This window comes from Dipodomys ordii, unplaced genomic scaffold (assembly GCF_000151885.1).
Source record: "Dipodomys ordii isolate 6190 unplaced genomic scaffold, Dord_2.0 Scaffold31, whole genome shotgun sequence".
NCBI classification, from domain to species: domain Eukaryota; kingdom Metazoa; phylum Chordata; class Mammalia; order Rodentia; family Heteromyidae; genus Dipodomys; species Dipodomys ordii.
Window position 1 is genome coordinate 2802849 of NW_012267247.1, and position 25142 is coordinate 2827990.

The following is a 25142-nucleotide window of genomic DNA, read 5'->3' on the forward strand; positions in this document are numbered from 1 at the left end:
GATCACTAACCAGGATGGACATCATTTATCAGGCATGGCCTAGAGCTGGGTTCTGTCCACACAATGTGGCCTGAACATGATCCTTGGCCAACAGTGTCACCAGTTTCTTCTCCAAGGTTCAAAGCCATGAACTCTTGTTGTCTCTTTTTAGAGTCTCTGAACTCCATCTATCCTGAGGAAGGGTCACCTGTCACTCACCTGTCACTCTTCAGCCTGTTTTCAATCCCAGGGCACTCAGCGACTGCAACTTGGCCTAGGAAAGGGAGGAGAGTACAAGCAAGACCCTGGGATGGCAGAGGCTGAGTGACCTGATCTCCAACACAGAAAAAGTGTGTGTGTGAGAGAGAGCCCTGAAGTCAAAGCCCTGGGTGCCCAGGGCCTGAATGGGACTAGCCTAGCCAGTATCGTTCTGGGAGAAGAGGGCAGCAACCTCACACTCCTTCACCTCCAACCCTGTAACCACACAGGGCTGCATCTCTTCTCCCTGTTCTCCTTTGGGCAGCACACCCCTCCCCTGGAGAGCCTGGACGGCACCCTCTACAGCCCAGTGCCGCCCCCAGGGAAAGACTTTGAGCTAGCTCACGGTCCTTTGAAGCTGTCTGTTCATGGGTCCAGCTCCCCATGGTAATGTCTGGCTGGACATGGCAGATGGGCTGGGAACAGGTCTTATTGACTCTGGAATCCAGGCTGGGACTTTAGTGGTGCCCGACTCTATTTTTGTCAAGCAGCGCACACACAAACAGTGGGTTTTCTTACTCATTCAAAGCCAACGGGGAGGAAAGAACGGTGAGAAAACGCAGATTTCCTAAGCTATACAACCCGCATCTGCTCTGACTCAGGCCACCGTGCAAGGAGAAGAGGTGGCAGGGAGGGGAACAGCACAAGGCCTCCTTTTGACTCGGGCTGGGCTGGGCCAGGAGGGAACTTCCTTTTCCTGTGCATAACATAAACAGCCTCTCCCCTCCCCACACACCGGGCAGTGTGATGCCCTCGACAACTCACTGCCAACTCAGGGGCAACTTTTTTTTTTTTTTTTGTCAGTCATTGGCCTGAACTCTGGTGGGTGCTGTCCCTCAACTCCTCAGCTCAAGGCTAGTGCTCTACCACTTGAGCCATAGCACCACTTCTGGCTTTTTCTGCTTATGTGGTGCTGAGGAATTGAACCCAGGGCCTCATGCATGCAAGGCAAGCACTCTACCACTGAGCCACCTTCCCACCCCAGGGGCAACCTTTTAAGAATGGTGGTAAAGCAGGGTTCCTATATACATGAAAGTCCCTCAGGAAGCCGGGCACCAGTGTCTCATGCCTGTAATCCTAGTTACTCAGGAGGCTGAGAGCTGAGGATCACGGTTCAAAGCCAGCTAGGGCAGGAAAGTCCATGAGACTCTCTCTGTCTCTCTGTCTCTCTCTCTCTTTTTTTTTTTGTCGGTTATGGGCCTGAACTCTGGGCCTGGGCACTGTCCCTCGGCTCTTCATCTCAAGCTAACACTCTATCACTTGAGCCACAGTGCCACTTCTGGCTTTTTCTGCTTATGTGGTACTGAGGAATTGAACCCAGGCCTCATGCATACAAGGCAAGCACTTTACCACTGAGCCACCTTCCAGCCCTCCATGAGATTCTTTTTTTTTTTTGGTCAGTTGTGGGGCTTGAACTCTGGGTTTGGGCACTGTCCCTCAGCTCTTCATCTCAAGGCTAGCGCTCTACCACTTGAGCTAAGCGCCACTTCCGGTTTTCTGGTGGTTTATTGGAAATAAGAGTCTCACGGTCTTTCCTACCTACGCTGGCTTTGAACCGCGATCCTCAGATCTCAGCCTCCTGAGTAGCGAGGAGTACAGGCGTGAGCCACTGGTACCCGGCTTCCATGAGACTCTTATCTATAATAAACCACCAAAAAACTGGAAGTTGCATTGTGGCTCAAGTGGTAGAGCACTAGCCTTGAGCTGAAGAGCTGAGGGACAGCGCTCAGGCCCAGAGTTCAGGCCCCATGACTGACCAAAAAAAAAAAAAAATCCCTCAGGATCCTGAAACTGTCATGCCCCTCACACCACTTGATGCTAACTCAGACTGGGGTGTGGCTCAATGGTAGAGTGCTTGCCCAACACGCACAAGTCCCCAAGACTATAAACCAAACACAACAGCAATTAAAAAAGTTTCTCCAGGTGATTCCAACACAGCAAAGCCTGGCCTCTGCTGGGCTAAAGGCTTGCTGGTAGAAGTGGATGTTGGCAGAATCACAAACTAAGCTGGTGGTGTTCATTCATTCAGTTCATCCACTCCCCGTATGAACAGCTAACAAGACTCTGCTATGTACCAGATAGCCATGATCAATGTAAAAGCTTGTCTGATTTCCATGGGAGTCCATTATAGTGGGGGTCAATCAATGATAAAAAAAAATGAATAAATGATATACAGGAACCATGCTGCAAGAAAACCAGTGCAGGGTGCGGGATAGGGAGGGCTGGGCAGCAGAAAGACGGCTGCCCCAGGATTCAGGCAATGCACTGGCTTCAGGAGAGGGCCGCTGGGCTTGCTTGCTGCAAGCAGCAGTCACCTGCCATCCTCCAGGTCCTGCTGCTGCCCCATGAGGCTCCTGCTAGCCGCCTGCCCTTGAGCTGCTCCTCCAGTCAGAGGCCTGGTTTTCTCTCCACAGACCTTCCCTGTCTCTCAGCAGTAATGCCTGTCACAGGCCAGGGAAGGGGGGCAGGTGGAGTTGATCTTTCAAGGATCATTTTGTGCAGCCTCTGGGGGACTTTCCAGTTTGAAGGGAGGAAGAGGTCATGTGGAATAGACACTTGGGATCAGAAGACTTGGGTTTGAGCCAGAAGTGGAGCTGTGGCTCAAGAGGTAGAGTGCTGGCCTTGAGCTGAAGAGCTGAGGGACAGCGCCCACGCCTAGGGTTCAAGCTCCACGACCAACAATGACAAAAGATAGAAAGGAGAGAGGGAGGGGGTGAACTTGTTCAAAGTACACTATCTACATTATCATAATGAAACCCTCTGGTACTATTAACATATGTTAATAAAGATTATAAACAAAATAACATAAGAAGAAGGAAGGAAAAAGCTGGAATGGGAAATAATCTTTAAGCCGGGCACCAGTGGCTCACGCCTGTTATCCTAGCTACTCAGGAGGCTGAGATCTGAGGATCACGGTTCAAAGCCAGCTCGGGCAGAAAAGTCTGTTAGACTCTAATCTCCAATAAACCATTAGAAAACCAGAAGTGGCGCTGTGGCTTAAGTGGTAGAACGCTCGCCTTGAGAGCGCAGGGACAACGCCCAAGCCCAGAGTTCAAGCCCATGACCAACAAAAAAAGAAGAAGAAGAAGAAAAGAGAAAGAACTCACTCATAGTCACAAAGCTTGGGAAAGATAGAAGGACCCATACTGGCCCCAGAAAGAGGAAGTACTTGTGAGTAGACTGAGTTTGCCTCTTCTGGTTCCTGGACAAACTTCTATTCATCATTCAAAACCTCACTCAGGTGTGGCCTCTCAGGTGAAAACCTCTCCGCCTCCATAATAAGTAATTCCCTATTTCACGGCCTTCTTGCCTCAAACATGAGCTTTGTTTCTGTGAGGAACTCAATGAATGTTACCAGGATTGGTCTCCTGTCATACCCCTTTCCAGGCTATGATTCCAGAGGTATGCATTCCAGCTGGCTTTGGATCCCATCTCCTAACATTGCATATAATGGTCACTGGGAGAAGTCTGGGCCTAGGAGGAACTGAAGCTCTCTCCCACAGCCTGCTTCACTGTGCGTTAACAGAAACCTTTCAGAAGTCCCTAACATGGCATTCGAAAGGAGAGAAGGGCAGGTATCAAAGAGGCCTTCCTCAAGATCCAGTAGCCCCTTCCCAGAGCAAGAGCCATCTCAGGGGTGCAGAGCCACCGATCTACCCAGCAGAGCTGTGGACAGGGCCTGGACAGCAAGAGAGAGGCTTTTCCTACAGTTTATTAATAAGAACTGCCAAATATGGGCAGCCACTCCATTACTTCTCACTTATTATTACTACGTAACAATCTCGTAGGGCAGATGTGCCTGCACCCATATGTCAGATGAGGAAGCTTACATGCTGGAGCCCAGGCAAGAGTCCCATCAGCTCTGCCAGCCCACGTTCAGGACTTCCTGCTGCCTTCCTTATTGCATGACCAGCCAGCCTCTGGAGGCCAACTGGAATTGTTAACAGATAACAGAAACTACTGAACAAAGATGGGAGAAGCCTAGGGGCCCTGTGGGACCCACTTTGCTCTGTCATCCTTGGAGAACAGGCAATCACTGTCCAGCTGGGTGGCTTTCCATTCACTGCACACACACACACACACACACACACACACACACACACACACACACTTCTGAAATCCACCCACCTCTCAGGGAACATCCCAGCCTTGAGGTGCAATGACCAGCCTGTCTGCCCAGCTGCCTGGGTTAGAGCTCAGGACAGGGCACTGAGTGTCCTTGAATTGGTTACTGCTTCCTGCTCCAGTTCCAGAGACACACCCTGGCATTTCCCTGGGTGCCACCAGATAAGCTGAGCAGGACAAGGCCAGAGTGTCAGGGAAAGAGGACAGGAAACAATATTTGCTTCTTTACAAATGTTTTGTGAGCTGAGTATGGTAGGGTACACCTATAATCCTAGCACTCAGGAGAGTTCCAGGCCAGTCTGGGCTACAGAGCAAGACCTTGTGTCTAAAAGAATTCAAAACTTTGGTGGAACTCCATCTCTGAAAGCAAGAAAGAACTTGGAGATCAAATCAGCTGCCAAGAAACAACATAGAGCCCCCTCCCAGGAGAAGGCAATCCAGTGAGTTTTATCTTAGAGCCTTGAGACCTCAGACTTTTCTCACGTGATATAGCCACACTAGGACTCAGTGTTCTGTGGGAAGCTGGCCTGGGAAAACAGTACCAGGCTCCCACCCACAGGCTTCTGTAATTACCACTATTTAAAAGGTCCAATGGCCAATGGCTGTGTGGTACTGGCTATGCTCCGCCTCTGGCTCAGGGCCTCTCCAGATACAAACTCACTCCTCCCCACTAGCCTGTGGAGTAGGGATCCTCCCACAGCACGGACAGTGACTCCCAAGTCTCAGAGAGGTCTGTCAAGGACAGGAGACTAGTAAGAGGAGAGTGAGGATATAAACCCAGGCAACCTAGCTCTAGGTTTGAGTGTTATCAAATAATCTTCCCCAAAAGTAACCACTGTGGAGCCTCGATTGCTCATCCATTCACTCCAGTCCAACGCATTCACTGGGTTGTATCTACAGGCCAGGCCTGGGGCTGCCACAGGAGACAAGGGTGACACAGCCTTGCTCTGAGGTGCCACAGTCACTCTTCTCCCCATGGGGCCTGATGCCCCCGGCAGTGCTGGTCACTGAGGGCCTGTGAGGTCATCAGCAACGGCTGCACATGAAAGAGAAGCCCTATGGTGGGATCCAGATGTTGCCCTGGCTCCCCCCACAGCTCCATGTCCTTCAGCCGTGGTCTCCTACCCATCTACAGTATGTAGAACAGGGTTGGGGTCCCATACCCAGCTATGCCCATTCTACAGCCTGGCCACTCCTTCAGCCCCACAGCTGGTAGATAGGTGCAGTCTCTTCAGAGCTGCTCCCCAGAAGGTGTCCCAGCAGACCCTCGGATACTCCCCAGCACCGTCGCTGTCCCTTCTCCCAGCCATGTTCAGCTACATTCATCTCAAGCACGAGTGACATCTTTGTCCCCCTCCAGAGAGGAGAATAACTTCTAGACAAGGAGGGCAGACTTGGCAGAGTCCCTCCCAACCATCTCCCAAACCCTCTCAGCGAAGCTGGAATGCAAAGTGTCCTGTCCCACCACAGCCCCGCCAGTGACAGGACACCAGCAGGCTCACAGGCCCTGCCCCCAAGACAGCAGTCGGCTGGGCAGCCACCCTGGGGCAGCACCTAGATGGTCCAGTGTCCCTGGTTCAGCCGAGGCCTGTCCAGGTGTGGTCCCTGAATGAATAGAACCACAGTAGCAGGCGGATGGGCAGGTCTCAGGCGCACACAGCTCCTTTGTGACTCCCCTGCCAGGGCTGGGCAAAGAAAAACTAAAGGCACCCGGCCCTGGGACACTGAGCCAGTGTTCCTCACACTTGGGGGCCGCCCAAATTCAGGTAGAAACTGGAGAGCAGAGGCCAGAGGAGGCCGGTGGGGGGAGGGGGAACTGACTTAAAAAGAAGCTGGTATTCCAGGCCAGCCCCCTCTGCAGTCCACAAGGCCACATTCACAGAGGTGAGTTCCCCCCCCCCCCCCCCCCACCCCCCAGGGCTGACCCAACTCTCTCCACCAGCCAGGGTTTATAAAGTTGCAGCTCAGTGAACTCAACAGTTGCTCCTGAGGTAGGTGGGGCGGGGTGGGGGGGGGAGGGCGGAGGGAGGACAAGGCTTGGTTCCTGTGAGCTGCTGATTGCAACATGTTTGCCAAACAATCAATATACAGTGTTGTTTCATAAAGGTCTCTGTTTAACTGACTCCTTGTCTTGCTTAATATTGCATCCACTGATTCACTAACATTCAACTGCACAGCTCTGTAACTCTTTCTTGCCTGGGACACCTGTATTTTTCTCCACAAGCACGCCACATCCTTCCAGCATTGAGGGCCATTTTTACCTAGCGAAGAAATCACCAGCAAAAAGCACAAAAATGCAGAAAACATAGCCTGAAAGAGAACCCTTGCTTTTAGCGACACCAGAAGGTACCATGGGCAGCTTAAGTTGTCACTACTCTGAGCATGTCTCCAAATGACCATGAAGAAACACTGTGATCATTGGTTTAGGGGTTATAGACAAATTTTAGCAATCAGACAAATTTGCAAACACAAAATGAGTTATGGAGGGTGGGGGAGGGGAAAGGGTCTATACATGACACATGGAGAATATTTAGCAAAGCAGCAGCTTTCTTAAATATTGTCATCGTTACTATTATTTCTTGTGGACTCAACCATATCTTGGCCCTTTGCTGTTCCCTTTCCTTGGACTTTTCCCATTTTATGAAGTCCCAGAGCCAGGTGTCAACTGCCAGCCTAGAAACCTTTGTATTCAATTGGCTTCCCACCCTAGTCCTCTGCCCAGCAGCAGCTACTGCCCTCCGCTCAGCTTCTTCAGACCAATCAGTGAGGCCCTGGCCACCTGCTCCCACTGGTCCTGCATACCCATCTGCACAAGGGCCCCAACTCTGCACCTTGCAGCGGCCGCAGGAACACGCTCTGCTCCTCACTCGCTCACCTGTGTGCACAGGTGTCTGCCCGGCCCCTCCCAGCACTCAGTTACTGCCATCTGCGATTCTCAAGAAACCAGCCAAGCTCAATGGCCCCTTCCCAGTGCCTCCTTCTGCAGAGAAACACTTCCACCACTACTCTCCATCCTTTGCTTAGCTTCAGTTTCTTCAGAGCACTTGATCTGCTTTACAGTTGCATTTGCAGTTTGTCTTCTTCCCCCGAATCATGGAAACCCTGAGGGAGGGATTAAGCTCTCTGTCAGCAGGTGTGTCCTAGGTAGAGTACATGGCTGGGAATCCCTCTGAAGAGCAGGGGAGGATGTGACATGACCAGGGCTGGGCACCTACCCCAGTGGTGTCTGTGAACAAAGCTTCTTCACTTTTTACTAAGTTATATTGTATGTGATGTGGATATCCTATGTATAAAAATTTATATATACAGTCAAATGGGTATACATATTATATAACCACTCTATAATGTGTATTATATATAGTAATAAATAGACTATAGTATATAACGTGTACATATTACTATGTATAGTAAAATGGTTACTATAATGATATATAGTATATGTATAGCAAAATGGTTACTATATGTAGTAAATATAGTATATGTAAGCATATATAATATGCTCATATATGCTATATACTAATTTATGCTATTATAAGTATATATACTTGTATATGTTATGTGTAAGCATAATGTGTAACATTGCAACATGTTTGCCAAACAATCAATATACAGTGTTGTTTCATAAAGGTCTCTGTTTAACTGACTCCTTTTCTTGCTTAATATTGCATCCACTGATTCACTAACATTCAACTGCACAGCTCTGTAACTCTTGCTATACTATATATTACATATAGTGATATATATCACTATATATATATAGTAAAATGGTTAGCATAGTGGAACAAATTACTATAACCTCCAATAGTTCCTTCCACTATGAAGAACAGCTATAAAATAATCCCTCAGCAAAAATCCTGAATACATCGTTTGTGAGTGAGTAGTTTTGTGTGTGTGTGTGTGTGTGTGTGTGTGTGTGTGTGTGTGTGTGTGTGTGTGTGTTGCTACCTACCAGGCCACTTGCTTGGTAGGTAATCATAATTCTGTCAAGTTTCCATGGGTGAGATCATGCAGTATTTTTACTTCTGGATGAAGCTTTATGACATTAAATATAAGAACTGAGCTTTTAGCTGGGCGCCGGTGGCTCATGCCTGTAATCCTAGCTACTCAGGAGGTTAAGATTTGAGGATTGCGATTCAAAGCCAGCCTATACAGGAAAGTCTGTGAGACTCTCTTCCCCAATAAACCACTCAGAAAACCAGAAGTGGCACAGTGGCTCAAATGGTAGAGCGCTAGCCTTGAGCTGAAGAGCTAAGGGACAGCGCCCAAGCCCAGAGTTCAAGCCCCATGACCGACCAAAACAAAACAAAACAAAACTGAGCTTTCAAGGTGCAATTTGACCACTAGTTCCCCACCTGCCCCAAGTTTTAGGTCAGAGTCAGCTGCTCCTGTATCAGCTTCCCTACCCTGTGCACAGCTGGACCCTCTGTCCCTATCCCTGATTCCCCCATCACACACACTGCCATACCTGGCAGTTCTTCACTCATCCAGGGCCCTGCCTGTGTACAAAAGGACTCAATCAAGGTCTAGAACTTGATCTTTTTGTTTGTTTGTTTTTGCAATCCTGTGGCTTGAACTCAGGGTCTAGGCACTGTCCCTAAGCTTCTTTTACTCAAGGCTAGCACTCTACCACTTGAGCCACAGTGCCATTTCCAGCCTTTCCTGTGTATGTGGTACTGAGGAATCAAACCCAGAGCTTTATGCATGCTAGGCAAGTATTCTACCACTGAGGCACATTCCCAGCCCAGGAACTTGATTGTAAGTGACCTTTAGGACTGAGTATGTGAGAACTTATGCCAAGGCCTCTTACCACCTCACAAGGCTACTTGCTTCTGACACAAGCCTGGGTACAATCTGCAGGACTCACTGCTCACTTGAGTGCTGGGTGAGAGGCTTGCCACTTGACTCTGAGACTCACATCGGCACATCTGGTACCTGGGGCCAACATCTATGAAATGGGAATAAGAACACCTACCACATAAAGACTACTTAGTAGCAGGTTCCAAGCACCTGGCAGTATGTGTATGTGGGGGGGGAGGGGGCGAGCACAGTGGGTGTTTAGGAAGAATTCCTCAGGGAGACACCATTGGCTCATACCTGTGATCCTCAGCCTCTAGGATTACAGATGTGAGCCACTGGAGGATTACAGTTCAAAGCCAGCCCAGTCAGACAAATTCTGGTGACTCTTATCTCCAATTAAGTAGCAAAAAGCCAGAACTAGAAGCATGGCTCAAGTGACAGAGTGCCAGCTGTGAGCAAAAAAGCCAAACAAGAACTCAAGCCCTGAGTTTAAGCCCCAGTGCTGGCACACATGTACACACATACACACATCTGCCCACAAAGAAGGAGGAGGAGGAGGAGGAGGAGGAGGAGGGGAGAAGTATTTGTCCCTGTGCTACCAATCCTCCAGTCCATTTGAAGGTCATTGCTTCACTTTGCTGGATCCTGAGAACTCCATATCACCTATTCCCCCTCTATCAGGCCTGTCCTAAGGGCCAGGGAGAAGATTGTTCCCCGGTTATTGGGTTTACTGAGCCCAATACTTGGGCTTTCCCTGCTTTCTCACTTGTTTCTGAACTTTGACCTTTGTCTCTATGGTCTGAACACATCTTGTGTCTCTCACAAGAGTACTTAAAACCAGTAAGGGCCTGCAAACCAGGAGAAGGCTGATAATCTGTACACCCAGGAGAGGGCTAATGCCAGGGGCTGAAGATCACTGAGGCTTTCTGACAGTTTTTGCACTCAGATATTCCCCATAGGTCACAGCCACTTTGATAAGGGGATGCAGAAGAGTGAAATGGGTCCCAGAAGTAGAAACACTCAAACTTCAGCTTCCTCCTCTCCCACAGTAGGTAAGACCATGTGACCTCTGGGAAAGTCAGAAGGTCCCCTGAGCACAGAGGCCTGGGTCAACCACAGGGTGACAGAAAGAGCTTCAGGGTAGGATCATGTAAAGACACAAGTCCCAGCTCTACCATTTAACACCCACATCAGCTCCCAGGCCTCAGCTCAGCATTGACAGGATCTCTAAGGAGATAGTGTTTGCATAATTTTTCTGCTGGCTCTGAAAATGTTTTAGTTGCTGTTAATATCACTATACCCTGATTCTTTGTAGGCTGGGCATATAGAAACCAAAAGCAAAGCAGAAATTAGAATAAGAATTCTTTCATGGGGCTGGGAAGGTGGCTCAGTGGTAGAGCGCTTGCCTTGCATGCTCGAGGCCCTGGGTTCAATTCCTCAGCACCACATAAGCAAAAAAAAGCCAGAAGTGGTGCTGTGGCTCAAGTGGTAGAGCGCTAGCCTTGAGCTGAAGAGCTGAGGGACAGCGCCCAGGCCCAGAGTTCAGGCCCCACGACCGGACTCAAAAAAAAAAAAAAAAAAAAGAATTCTTTCATATGTTTTACTGGGGTTTGAACTCAGAGGCTCATGCTTGATAGGCTGATTTTCTACCACTTGAGCCACATCTCCAGCCCTGATTTTTGCTGGCTATTTTGGAGATGGAGTCTCCTAGACTTTTCTGCCTGGGCTGTCTTTGAACCTCTATAGTCCTGATCTCAACTTCCTGAGTATATGGGGTTACAGATGTGGGCCACCAGCAATGGCTTTCGCATACTTTTTTTTTAATGTCTCAGAGGTCTTCCTTATAACCCAAATTAAAATGATTTCCCAATTCTTCTTTCTGCTAGGTATAATCTAGCTTCTTAGAGCACTCCTTCCTGTCACCCTCCGGCTTCCAACTGAAAGCCTCAGGAAGGGCCCCGTGGGTCCTCAGCTCACAGCACCAGGCCCATGGTGAACACTGAGCACTGGGGAAGGTAAGGGGGAAAGGTTCAAGGGCATGATGCTGCATTTGATGCTACATGGGTGGCTTTGCACATGTCTGCACAGCCCAGTGCAGGCCAGCGCTCGCAAGGGCCTTTCTCTGTGCCAGGCACCACACCAGGAGCATCATGAAAGACAGCATATTCCACCCCTCATGGCCCCGCCCAGGGGCATAGGCCCATATCTACTGTGAAACCACCAAAGCAAGGCCACTGTGTGCTTGGGGAAGCCCTGCCAATGTATTCACATGGTTATATGTTCTGTCAATTTTGCAGATATAAGCCATGTTGAGGGTTGTTATTGGCTTGGGGTTTTTTTTGGTGCTGGGGCTTGAACTCAGAACCTGAGCACTGTCCCTTAGCTTCTTCCCTCTAGGCTAGTGCTCTACCACTTGTGCCACAGCTCTACTTCCAGCTCTTTTTTTTTGGTCCATAATTAGGATAATAGTCTCTTGAACTTGTCTATGTAAGCTGGCTTTGAACCACAGTCCTCCAATGTCAGTCTCTTGAATAGCCAGGAGTACAGGCATGAGCCACCGGCACCCAGCTCATGGTGAGGTTCTTTACCTTTAAAAATAGGACTCCAGCCCAGCACCAGTGGCTCATACCTGTAATCCTAGTGACTTAGAAGGCTGAGGTCTGAGGATTACAGTTTAAAGCCAGTCTGAGCAGGAAACCCATGATACTTGTCTCCAATTAACTACAAAAACAAAAAACAAAAACAAACAAAACAAACCAGAAGTAGAGCTGTGGTTCAAGTGGTAGAGCACTAGCCTTGAGCACAAAAGCTCAGGGACAGTGCCCAGGCCCTGAGTTCAAGCCCCAGGACCAGTACACACACACACACACACACACACACACACACACACAAAATAGGCTTCCAAACACAGTGAGGGCTTCAGGCTCCACCCAACCTGCATACACCTAAGTGTGTACCACTGATACCATTTCTCAGATAGAAGGTCAAGGCAGAGAAAGATTAAGTAGCCTGTCCCTGGATAGGTTCAGCCAGGATTTGAATGCAGGCCGGCCTGTCTCCAAACCCCTTTCCATTCTGCCCAGGCTTCCCCCCTCCAGGGAAGCATGTAGCAGCCCAGAGGCAGCTTTGTGGCTGTGCAGGATTCTGAGCAGATGGAGAAGAGACAATCTCTGCTCAGAAGGGTCCCAAGTTCAGAGCCCAGAGTCCAGAGCACTAGCTACTTGGCATCAAAATCCTGTGAAATCTGACAACCTCCTCCCCCACCCTGCCCCTCCTGACTCAGATCTACTGTCTGCCTTTCCCACTCCTGAAAGCATGGCACACACTCCGTAGGTTTATCCAGCTCACCCTGGATAAACCTGCTCTCCGTCCCTTCCCCTTCCTGGGCCCCTCCCTTGGGGCTGCGTGGCCCAGTCTGTGTCTAATACCAGGCTGGGACAAACAAGGGCTGGCATGCTCCCCTCCAGGACAGCCCTCCCCTCTTCCCCCAGCCGTTCTACAAGCGGCTGGTTTAAGCTGCCCAGGCATTCAGTTTCCTTCATTAGAATGTCAGCACTGGCCACTGGGCTGATTCCAGCACAGCAGGGATGAAAGGAGAGAAAACAACTGTAATGGAGCTGCCCTTACCCTGCCACTGAGCTGGGGCGAGGGGTGGGAATGGGGTGTAGCACTGGGTCCTTCAGTGGCCTTACCAGTTCCTGTCCAACCTGAGAGGAGACTGGCCACAAAGTCCACTCTGAGGGTGGATCAGAAAGGACAGGGGAGAGAATATAATGAGAGAGAAATGCCAGGCTGGAGAGAGGGAGCAGAGAAGGAACTTTCTGGAACACTTGAACACTGGAGAGTTAGAAGCAAAGAGGAGTGAGGTCATCCCCGGCCTGAGCTGCCATTTCTTCCCCAGATGAGGACATGGTCCTGGTACTGGGAGAGGGATGCATAGAAACCTTCCCTTAGATCAAAATGTAGAGAGAGCCTTCTAGAAAAGGGATGCATGTCCCCATGTGGGACTTATAGGGTCACCGATTTTCTGGAAACTGTGCCTACCTGGATATTAGGATTGAGGAATTTATTTCTAGCCAGAGGGTGGGGCATGGAGGGGATGGAGCAGTAGAGAAGGTCTCTCAAAGCCAAGCTGTCATCCACAGGCAGAGTGACAGCTGGCCCCCCCAAGAGTTCTTCACCTGCGACTGGTCATTGTCAGGTGCACTGTGCACCAGGTGAGTAATGCCATAAAAGCAAGAGGGTTGATCAGGGCTGGGAGTTTCCCTGCAGGGTTGGAGAGGAAAGACTCAGAGCTTGGAGACCCAGGGAATAGTCCTCAGCAGTGATTCAAGCATAGGAACAATCACTGTGGGGCTTTCAGGTCTAGTGAGGAGAAGCAACAGAAGAGAAAGGTCCATGTTGGCTGGCTGTGCAGGGTGGAGGGAGGTTCAAGAGATACATGCTCACTGGAGCTATGATGCCGGCCGGTTGAGAACCTTAGGCATCCTGCATTTGTGCCCAAAGGAAAACTCCTCAAGGACCCCCAGATGACTGACTGACAGTCCACCACATGCCAGGGCTCTTTTATTTCCTCCTCGCCAGTGTAGCAGGGTTCTATCATGCCAGTTTTCAGACAGGGACCCTGAGACTCAGAGAGGTTAACTGGGCAGGAGGAGGCCACAGACTGACAAATGGCAGGATTGGGACTCATCATCCTGCCTGCTTAGAACCCTGGCTCTCCACTAAGGGGAGCTGCTTCCTTGCAGCGAGTGCTCCTTACGTAACAGGACTGTGTCTAGTGGTTCTAGCCAGTTGCTGCTTCCCTGCTTTAATTGCTTAAGCTCTACTGGCTTCAAGGAATGTCTACTGGAGTCAGCAAAGTAAGTGCACAGGCAGCCTCACGATCAGGCTCCAGCCAAACTTTTTGGGGACCAAAAGTTGAGGCTGAGGGAGAAGGATGCTCCTGGAGATGAAGCAGAGAGACCTACTCTGCAATCCCAGCCTGATGATGGTGATAAACACTCAGTCCCAAGTCAGGCTTTGCAACCTGCCAGGCATGGAGCCTTGGAACAGTCTCCTGTTCTCTGGCTACCTCATTGGATCTGTTCCAAAACTTCATTTTATTGATTGACTGATTGTGCCAGTACTGGGATTTGAACTCAGGGCCTTATACTCTTTTTTTTTTGGTTGTGGGGCCTGAATTCAGGGCCTGGGCACTGTCCCTCACCTTTTCAGCTCAAGGCTAGCACTCTACCACTTGAGCCACAGCGCCACTTCTGGCTTTTTCTGCTTATATGGTGCTGAGGAATCGAACTCAGGGCCTCATGCATGCAAGGCAAGCACTCTACCACTGAGCCACTTTCCCAGCCCCAGGGTCTCATACTCTTATGTGGCTTTTTCACTCAAGGCTGGCACTCTTTTGTTTGTGGCTAAGCTCCACTTCGTTCTTTCCTTTTTTTTTTTTTTTTGCTATTCAACTAGAGATACGAGTCTTACAAACTTTCCTGCCCAGGTTGGCTTTGAACCTTCATCATCCTCAGATCTCAGCCTCCTAAGTAACCAGAAATACAGGCGTGAGCCATCATTGCCCATCTCTTCCAGGATTTGATACTTCCCTACAAATCCAAACAGATCCCTGGGCCTTGTCTGTGATCATGCATTCATGCAGCTAGCCAGTTTCTCAAACTTCCAGTGACCAAATCAAACTGCCGACCAATTAAATCAGGACGTTAAAGAACTCCCCAGGTGACTCCAAAATATGACCAAGGGCAGCCTCATGACCTACAGCAGTGCCTGGCTGACTTCCGTGAGCTCTGGCATGGACAGCCCGGGCTGACCTGGGCTGTTGGAATGCAGCTTTGCACTCAGTAGTAACCTCTAACCAGCCTCCAGTATACACAGGAGACACGTACGTGGGTACCAGGGTCACGGGTGGACTGACAGGGAGCAAGCAGGTCCCCCAAGTACGCCCCAGAGGAGCAGAAGGGCTCCTTGGCCAAATCTGTAGTCTCTGGTGGCCCTTTATGACAGTCTGGAGGGACCTGGCGAATCACAGCTCTAAGGAACTCATTTACTTCTGTCAGGCTATAAACAGCTCCCAGAATGCCAGGTGCAACCAAGCGATCAGAAAGCCTGGTGTTGTAGGGTGATTCTCAGTCATGCACTCTACAGATCAGCCAAAGGGTCCGTGGGGTTATGGAGATGTGGGGGGTGGTGTCTCAGTCAGAGGCCTGGTCTAGGCTGGGAGGGGCCTTTCAGTCACCCCTGTACCTCTACAGGTATTTATCAGACAGGTGGGGCTGTGGATAGTGGAGGCTTTGATGCTGTGGAAAGCCATTGAGAAGGCAGGAAACTGTTAGTGCAGTGTGTGGGGGCTGTAAACAGTGAGGGGCCTGGGGACCCGAGGGCTAGGGGGTGGGTTCAGCATTCCACCTAGTCAGGGTTTATACATAGTATTGCTCTTTTCATGCTGCTTTGTCTCTGTTTTGTTTTGTTTTTTAAATAGTCCTCAGGAGAAAGCTACCTGCTACTGCTAGTCATGGGAGGAGAGCGAAAAGTAAGAGGCTCAAGAAATGAGTTCTTCCTTGTAAGGAAGTAGGAGCAAAGTAGTCATAGTGACAGCCACCCATGTCTCTAGCACCATCTTGGCCTGGGCTCCAGCATACCCTAGCCCATGGCACTAAGTCTTCCACTCTGTCTCCTGGAATCCTCACTAGGAGACCAAGGGTGGGGGGAAGGAGGCACCCAGATTAGGTCCACTTCACAGACTGAGAAACTGAGGCCGGGAGAGGTGACTGACTGGCTTGCTCACAGTTTCACTGGGGAAGGCTGAGCTGTGATTCAGACCCAGGGCTTTCTGAGTCAGAGGCTGTGCTAGGTATGGGAAGCCTGTCCGTACCTCCCACCCACAGAGGGTGGCCGGCTGCCCACTCAGGCCTGCCTCAAAAGAAGAAGAAGGAGGAGGAGGAGGAGGAGGGGGAGGAGGAGGAAGGGGAAGGAGGTAGAGGGGGGAGAAGGAGGAGGGGGGGAGAAGGAGGAGGAGGAGCTGAAGTGTGGTAGCTCCGGTCTGTAATCCCAGCTACACAGAAGACAGAAGGAGGATTGTTAGAACAGATTCTATCAGAAAAACAAATGAAAAAAAAAAAAAAGAAGGATTGGGTAGGTGACTCAAAAGGTACAGCCAATGACTAGTGAGCAGAAGGCCCTAAGTTCAAGCTCCAGTTCTGTCCTAAAAAACAAGGGCAGACTCATGCCTGTAATCCTAGATACTCAGGATCATGGCTTGAAGCCAGCCCAGGCAGGAAAATCTGTGAGACTCTTATCTCCAGTTAACCACCAGAAAACTAGAAGTGGCACTGTGGTTCAAAGTGGGAGAGTGCTAGCCTTGAGCTGAAGAGCTCAGGGACAGCACCCAGGCCCATAGTTCAAGCCCCAGACCAGAAAACAAACAAACAAAAAACTAGCAGAGAGATTAGAAAGCCAGAACCTCAAACATGGGACTTCAGTGTGCCTACTGTTCCACTAGACCCAAAAGATGTGGGGTGGGGCCAGGCCACAAAAGCTCATGTTTAAGGGCCCAGTGAAAATGTGGCCAATGGCTAAATTCCTGTGGCGCAGTTCCACCCCATAGGTAGGCCTCAGAGATGGGTCTCTCCTGGCCAGGTACTGTTGGCACCTGTGTACTTCCCTTCATGCAGGGCTTCAGTGAGGGTGGGGAGAGATCAGGAAATTGGTGACGGGGCCTCTCACTAATTCCCAGTGTCTGCCCCCCCCCCACCATCCCTCCCTCCCAAGCCAAGCCCTGCTCCAGGTACCGCATGAGCTTTAGGAATCCCAAGAGGACACAGCAAAGTGCCACATGCTCTTGTGCCAAGAACACAGAGCCCCCTCTGGGACCTGGCCCCACAGGAGGGCAGGGCTGTTCAGGGTATGGGGAAGGGCTGTAAGGACTTCTGAGTGTGGCAAGTGAACCCAAGGACAGAGGCAGAGAAGGAGGGAATCCTGGGAGGAGGAACAGAACCAGGGAAAGCCTGGAGTAGGTTGAGCCTCGTTTAAGAAATGCTGAGTGTCAGGCATGAGAGGGAACACAGGCCTGCAGCCAGGCTCCAAGTGCTCATGTGATATGTTCACCAGGACCTCATACAGACCCTGGAGGCACAGACATGAGCTAGAGAGAGCCCCTGGCCTCCTGAAGCTCAGAATCTAGTGATTAAACAATAACAACAACAACAAAAATACCCTATAATTTGATGGGCAAGTTATCCTCATTTTACAAAGGAAGATAATGGCTCCAGAGAGGGTAAGTGATTTTCCCAATGCTACACAGCCCCAGGACTGCTGCACCGTTAAGGGTACTTGTAAGATACTTGTGTCATTAGTTGAGGTAGGGAGAGACTTGAGGAGGGTAGGACTGAGAGATGACACAGAGGAGAGATGGAGGCGGGGCTCAAGGGGACAGATTAGAGTGAAGAAGTCAGCAGAGAGGCTAATACAACAGCTAGCAGCCAGGACGTGTGAAGGCCAGGCCCAGGCCCGCCATGTTCAGCTGCACAACTTGTGTGCGGCACACTCCCAGCACCCCCTGGGAGGTGTGTAGCCAGTATACAGAGGGACACTCTCACCTGTCCGGATGTGGAGCCACAAGCCCTTTAATATCTAGGTGACAGCTGCCAGGCAAACCCCACGGTTAGCGCCAGGTCCTGGAGAGGAAGTGGCAGCTACGCCCCAAACCCATATTTCACACCACACCCAGGGCCAGTCAGTTTTCATTTCTGTGACAAAGATGCTGGTGAATCAAGGGGCCCCAAGAGCCAATCAGGTTGGCAGACTGCCTCTTCTGACTGAGAGGCCCTGAAAGGCTCCCAGAAGTCCTGGCAGCAGGAAGCCAGCTCTTCTACACCACACTCCTTGCAGAGCAGAATTCGTAATTCCCACCCCCAGCAGCACCAGAGGAGACCCCTGTCATCTGTGTTTTCAATAAACTGGGGCTCACTCAGAGGCCACACCTAGGACTGAAGATTCTCTTCTTCCTCCTCCTTCCTCCCCTTGCGTCTCCTTTTACTTTTTCTTTGTGCTCCTATGAGGACTTTAACTCAGGATCTGGGCACTGGCCCTTAGTCTTTTCACTCAAGGCTAGCACTCTACCAAGTTAAAGCTTCATTTTTCACTTTTCCATGGTTAATTAGCATCGCAAGGACTCTCCTGCCCAGGCTGGCTTTGAACCTGGATCTTCAGATCTCAGCCTCCTGAGTAGCCAGGGTTACAGGTGTGAGCTACCAGAGCACAACTAGGAAGAACTCTTTTCTCAGGCAAAAATCCTAAGAATGTGTTAGACCATGTTATCCAACTTGCAGCAAGTTGGGAAATTCTCCATGGCAGGTTGCTTTGCTCTGAGCCAAAGGCAGAGGCGAAATGAGGGCAGTGTTTTGCAAGCAGGTTAGATTTAACTGAGCTCTGACTGGAACTCAATGTGGGCACGGAGAATGGAAAATAAGGGAGGGAGGTTTAGTGTGCATAGGACTGCTGACTTTCTCCCAGCTCACCTGTAAATTCAGGAATTTGGGACTGAGCTCTCTGGCGGAGATGGGCAGACATTCGTGGCCATCTACCCTGAACCTGCAAAGCTGATGTTTCCTGCAGCAGCTATGGAGTGGCCTCTACCTGTCACCCACCTCAGGGGCCAGTCCACAAATATTAAAATGTCCCCCTCAGGAGAAAGTGTCTGGTCCAGAAGACCACCAGCCACTGCACAAGAAGGAAGGGCTATGCTGGGTTGGTCAAGACAACTGTCCTGAAATCTATCGTGGTCATAAAGTCCCATGGGCACAGCAGACAGGATCTCGGCCTCCTACCCACAGGTTCAGGTAGAAATAGAAGAGACAACTTAAAAGATGATCTTGCAGCCAGGTGCTGGTGGCTCATGCCTGTAATCCTAGCTACTCAGAAGGCTGAGCTCTGAGGATCAGGGTTCAAAGCCAGCTCAGGCAGAAAAGTCTGTGAGACTCTTATCTCTAGTTAACACCAGGAAACCAGAAGTGGTGCTCTGGCTCCAGGTGGTAGAGCGCTAGCCTTGAGCAAAGAGCTGAGGGATGGCGCCCAGGCCCTGAGTTCAAGCCCCATGATTGGGGGGGGGGGAGATTTTTGTTGGTTCTGTGAATTTACTAAAAGTCTCCCAATTTTGAGTCCATGTCCTTTGATCTGAGCTGTTCTCTACTACAGTCAACTCTGTAATCATCATGGGCTCAAAGAAAGACCAGATTCACAGATAAGCAACCTTGTGGGGAAGGCAAACTGCCCTTCAAACATGTGATGTCTTCTTATCTTAAAGCAAACAGCCCAAATTCAGGAGACCTCATTCCTGTTCTCTGCCAGTAATAAAGTAACTTCTCTGGAACTCCTCCAAGGACCAAGACTGAGCTAATGGTCAACCAGGCCCCACACCTGGGACTTAGGACCATTTCAACTATGCAGACCTTTCTTAGTCCCTGTCCTAATTCTTCCTGTTTAACTTGAAGCCAGTGTCTGGACCTTAGCAAACACCCAAAGATGTACTGAAGTGCTGTCTTCCCCGGGTGGCCATGTCATAAATCTCCTTTCTCTGACCTTTGGCATATCTCTTTATTTGGCATACAGGGGATGAGTGGCTGGACTAACTTAAGACTCCTGGACCTTAGGCCTGGGGTCTAAAAGCCCAGGATAAAAGGATGATTGTGTATGTGAAGCAAGGATTTAGGGGAGATGGAGGCAGAGGCCTGCAGAGGATCAGGAGTGCTATCCTCATAGGCCACTTGGATCTAAGAATTACTTTGAGCTGAAGGCAACAGAGAAACTGCAGACATCAGAGCAGCTGACTGCCTTCTCCATGAGCCTGAAAGCTGGACTAACGCAAATTCCCATTTATAGGGGTGCCCTCTCCCAACCCAGCACCAGGAAGAAGAGAAGGAATAGAGAAGTCTGCAGAACAAATGTAAACAACCCTGAACTAACCTACTTTCCTAGTTTTCTTTCAAAAATTTACTGCCCTAGGAATATCTTTCCCTTCCCCCCCCCCTGTTACTGGGGTATAAACTTAAGCAAGTGCTCTACCACTTGAGCCACCCCAGCCCCCTTTTGTGTTGGTTATTTTGGAAAGAGAGTCTTGCTTCCTGTCCCAGGTAGAATGACAGGCTCATGCCACTGTTCCTAGTCATTGAGTCATTGATTGAGATAGACTTTCACTTTGATGCTCCCCGCCCCCCACCCCTCATCGCCACCCCTCAAGCTGCAGTCTTCCCAATCTGGACTTCCTAAGCAACCAGGATAAGAAACTTCAGCTACCATATCCAGCTAGCTGTGTCCTACTCTGAGCCATTTAGATTTTCCTGGTCAGGAGTAGGAATGTAGCAACATCAGGATGAAAACAGTCCTTACCTTAGGAGAAGGTCTGACAAAAGGGTGGGCCAGTTCCTGAGGCTGCCTGGGACTGTGGGCGTGGGCCTGGCTAGCACTGGGGCAAAAGATTTTTATTCAATCAAGATCAGTGTTATAATCTGTGTATTAGGCATTGAGACATTCCAGCATTTTCTAGGCACTGTGCTGCGTTCCTGTTTCTCATTTTTACTACAAGTTTGTGAAAAAAACACCAGTTACAATGCCCAGTTAGGAAGCAAAGAAAGGAAGGGACTCAATCCACAATTCACTGGATCTCCGCCTCCTGAGTAGCTAGGATTATAGACAAGAGCCACTAACATCTGCCTTAGAAGTATCTCTTAAACCTAAGAGTTGAGGCCAGGCTGGACAATATATCAAGATTTTATTTCAAATGAACAAATAAAAACAAATGAATTAACCATTTGTCTCCAGAGCTTATGAGTTCAGGAAAACCAAAGTTTGCCTCTGGGTTTGGATAGCAACCCCCACCTCCACTCCCAGTTCCCAGCAGGTGGGCTAGTTCTATCTTTCACCAGCACAGAGACCAGGCCTAGCTTCTGGGAGGTGCATTACCCCCACTCTCCTCAGGAGGCCACACAAGCTAGCAGGAGGCCCTGGGAGAAGGCAGAGCAGCCACAGAAAGCAAGTGACTGAGCACCATGCCTGGAGGAGCATCTGTCTTGTCTGTCATCTGAGCAGAGATGTGGAAACAGGAACCTCTCCATGGGCCCAAGTGGCAGCCACTGCTAGAAACAGCACTCAGCCAGGGCAGGTGGAGGGAGAGGGAAAGAGGAGGGAACAAAGGGACTTCTGCTGTCTCCCCATCTTCCCCTGGCATTTGAGGGCAAGGACAGGGGAGGGCCTACAAGTCACCAGAGTGTAGCAATGAGGTCCTGGATCAGAGGCATAGCATTGCTGAACTGCAGAGAAATGCAGGTGCTCAGGACCACCTAGATGTTGGACCCCCAAAGGATTAGAGAGCCCCTCTAAGTCCTCTTCTGGAAGGATTCATTTTGACAGACTTGGAGGAAGTCCACCAGTGGCTCGTGGGTTCTTGGGTGGGAGCCCGCCCATCGCTGGCACAGGGCCCCTTCTCATGCTCCACTTGTCCATCAAACGTGCTTCAAATCCACACTGTTAGGTCCAAATAGCCAGGTGTCTTTATCTTGAGACTCCAGACCAGTGCCTTGATTTACAACCACTCCCTCCCTGCCCTCTCTCCCTGACCAGCTAAAATCCATGTGGCTGGCGCCAGACCAGAACTAACAGCCTCTTTTATAGATTAGGGCTTTGAACAGATGCTTGGTTTCCTCCATTCCTCCAGCTGCGACCCATTTTGCACATTATCTAGGTCCCACTATTAGTTATTAGTTACTTTCCCACAAATCTCCTGCCCCTCCTCCCCCCTCTGACAACTCCAGCCTTCCTGAGACCCACTATAAAAGTGCCAGCCTATAAGCAGGAGTGAGTCTCTAGTTTTGGCTGGGTGGTCATGGAAGGCTTCACTGAGGAGGTGCTTACATCTGACAGCCAGAAGTTGGAGGGACACAAATCATTTGGAGGGGGAACAGCAAGGCAAAGGCCTCAGTTCAAAACTAGCGTGGGGAGAGTGATAAACAGGAAAAAAAAAATCAGGGTAGCTGGGACAGGGAGAATCATGGGGCAGTAGAGAGGACAAGGTCAAAGGTGCAAGTAGATGTGAAACCTGGGAGGCAACAGCCAGGAGTGAGAAGTTGGCATTTTATTCACATAAGATTGCAACAAGAGGGGCTGGGAAGGTGGCTCAGTGGTAGAGTGCTTGCCTTGCATGCCTGAGGCCCTGGGTTCGATTCCTCAGCACCACATAAGCAAAAAGCCGGAAGTGGCACTGTGGCTCAAGTGGTAGAGCGCTAGCCTTGAGTTGAAGAGCTGAGGGACAGCACCCAGGCCCAGAGTTCAGGCCCCACAACCTGACCAAAAAAAAAAAAAAAAAAAAAGATTGCAACAAGAGCCAGGTGCTGGTGGCTCACGCCTGTAATCCTAGCTACTCAGGAGGCTGAGATCTGAGGATTGTGGTTCAAAGCCAGCCCAGGCAGGAAAGTGAGTTAAACCACTAGAACATTAGAGGTGGCTCTGTGGCTCAAGTAGTAGAGCGCTCACCTTGAGCTGAAGAGCTCAGGGACAGCGCCCAAGCCCAGAGTTCAAGCCCCATGACTGACAAAATAAATAAAAATAAAAAGAAGCAAGCACTCCACCAGGTGCTAATGGCTCAGATCTGTAATCCTAGATGCTTTGAGGCTGAGATTTGAGGATCAAGATTTGAAGCTAGCCTTGGGAGAAAACAAGGTGAGACTCTTATTTCTAATTAACCAGAATAAAAGCCAGAAGTGGAGGTATGGCTCAAGTGATAGAGTGCTAGCCTTGAGCAGAAAAGCCAAGCAAGGGCACAAGGCTCCAGTACCAGCTCATAAAACAAAAACTCCAAAAACAAAAGCTGTCATCGGATGGTAGCTAAAAGCAGAATAAAGTTGGGCATCCTAGCCTTCACTTCGCATCTGTCTGCATTGTCCTACAACTTTGAGTCAGGTTCCTGCTCAGTTCTGCACATGTGCATGTGAATCTTTTAAGGAGTGTCTGTTTCAACCCTGAAGATTCCCCAACCCACCTCTTTCCCTTCCAGGTTGAAGGCACTAAAATATGCTAGGATATTTTGCTGTTTCCAGACCCCTGGAGAGGTGCCTCGAAGTCTCCAGTCATTCCTATAAATCTGTAGTTGCTAGATTCCAGAAGCAGGAGCCTTGCAGACAAATCACTCCACGCTCTGAGACTCACCCTCTTCCAACACAACAGGAGCAATGATCGATCACATGGGAGCCAGTTGTCTCCTCATGTCTCTCTGATCCCCCACCATGAGGAAAGGGCTGAGGACTTCTCTGGAGCCATTCTGCAGAACTAGGATTGAGAGAACTGATCAGCCCTGCCATATTTTGATCAGGAACTACTTAATGATGTCACTCTTCTGCTCCAATTCTTCCTTATTTAAACCTAGATCTCATACCAGTGTCCTGAAGATGGCCTGAGATGTTTGATCTCTTGTCTTTCCAGTATGGTTATACTGATCCAGTTCTTTCCTGGCTTTTCTACCAATATGTTTCTGTGTGAACTCTAGGGTAGTCCACCAGAGCAAATTTGTTAGGAGCCCTTCTAGTGGCGGGCCTCTGGCCTAGAACTCTAGAAGTAAACAACAAAGCAAAACAAAACAAAATGAAAGGGATGGGAATGTGGCTTAGTGGTAGAGTGCAGCATGACGCCCTGAGTCTGATTCCTCAGTTTCACATAAAACAAAAAAAAGCAGGAAGTAGAGCTGTGGCTCAAATGGTAGAGTACTAGCCTTGAGCAAAAGAAGCTCAGGGACAGTGACCAGGCCCTGAGTTCAAGCCCCAGGACTGGCAAAACAAAAAAAAAATCAAACAACCCCCCCCCCAAAACGAAGGAAAGCCAGTAACTAGTAATGCCTATAATCCTAGCTATTCAGGTAGCTGAGATATGAGGATCATGGTTCAAAGCCAGCCTAGGCAGGAAAGTCCATGAGACTCTTATCTACAAATAACCACCAGAAAACCGGAAGTGGTGCAATGGCTCAAAGTGGTAGATTGCTAGCCTTGAACAAAAATGCTCAGGACAATGCTCAAGCCCCGAGTTCAAGTCCCATGACTAACCAAAAAAAAAAAAAAAAGAAACAAGAAAAGAAGTAGAGCACCCTTCCTGGGTCTCTCCTCCCCACCTCTATTTATTTCTGTTTTTGTTGCTGGAGATAAACCTAGGGCCTACACTTCCTGCTACGATTGAATTTAAATGGTAATACCCTACAGAATGAGAAAATCAAGAAAGACAAATCAAAATTAAGAGACATTCCCAGAGCCAGTGGTCTGTCTTCAAAAACATTGATGTTGCTGGTGGCTCACACCAGTCATCTTAGCTACTTGGGAAACTGACAGAGGAATGATCTTGGGTTGAGGCCAGGTTAAGCGGGAAAGTTCATGTGACTCTATCTCCAAAATAACCAGCAAAAGCAGGACTGGAGGAGTAGCAGCTTTGAATGAAACAAGCTTAGGAAGAGAACCCTGGCACTGATTTAAGCCCTATGCACCTGTGTGTGCGTGTGCACATGCGAGCGCACACACACACACACACACACACACACACACACACAGGTCAAATATCATGTCAACAATTAACTTTTGAATGGTCCAGCAAAAACAAAAGGCCCCTCCTCCACAAACAATGTGTACATAGTATACACACACACACACACACACACACACACACACACACACACACACACACACACTGCAGGACATGCAAATATAGCAAAATACATTCACAAATGAATCTAAAAGACGGGTATTCATTGTTTTGCTCATCACTTTTCTAAACGTTGAAACTGTTCAAAATAAGAAGCCAGAGAAAAGTCCACATGTTCCATCATTTCTTTCTCTCAGCAGGAGTCTGAGCCTTCAGAGCTGCCCACACTGGGTGGCACAGGGCCTCTTCAGCAGGCCTGCCATTAGGCCCTGACTGTGAAGTGCCTGGCTATGTCCTGGGGGCCCTGC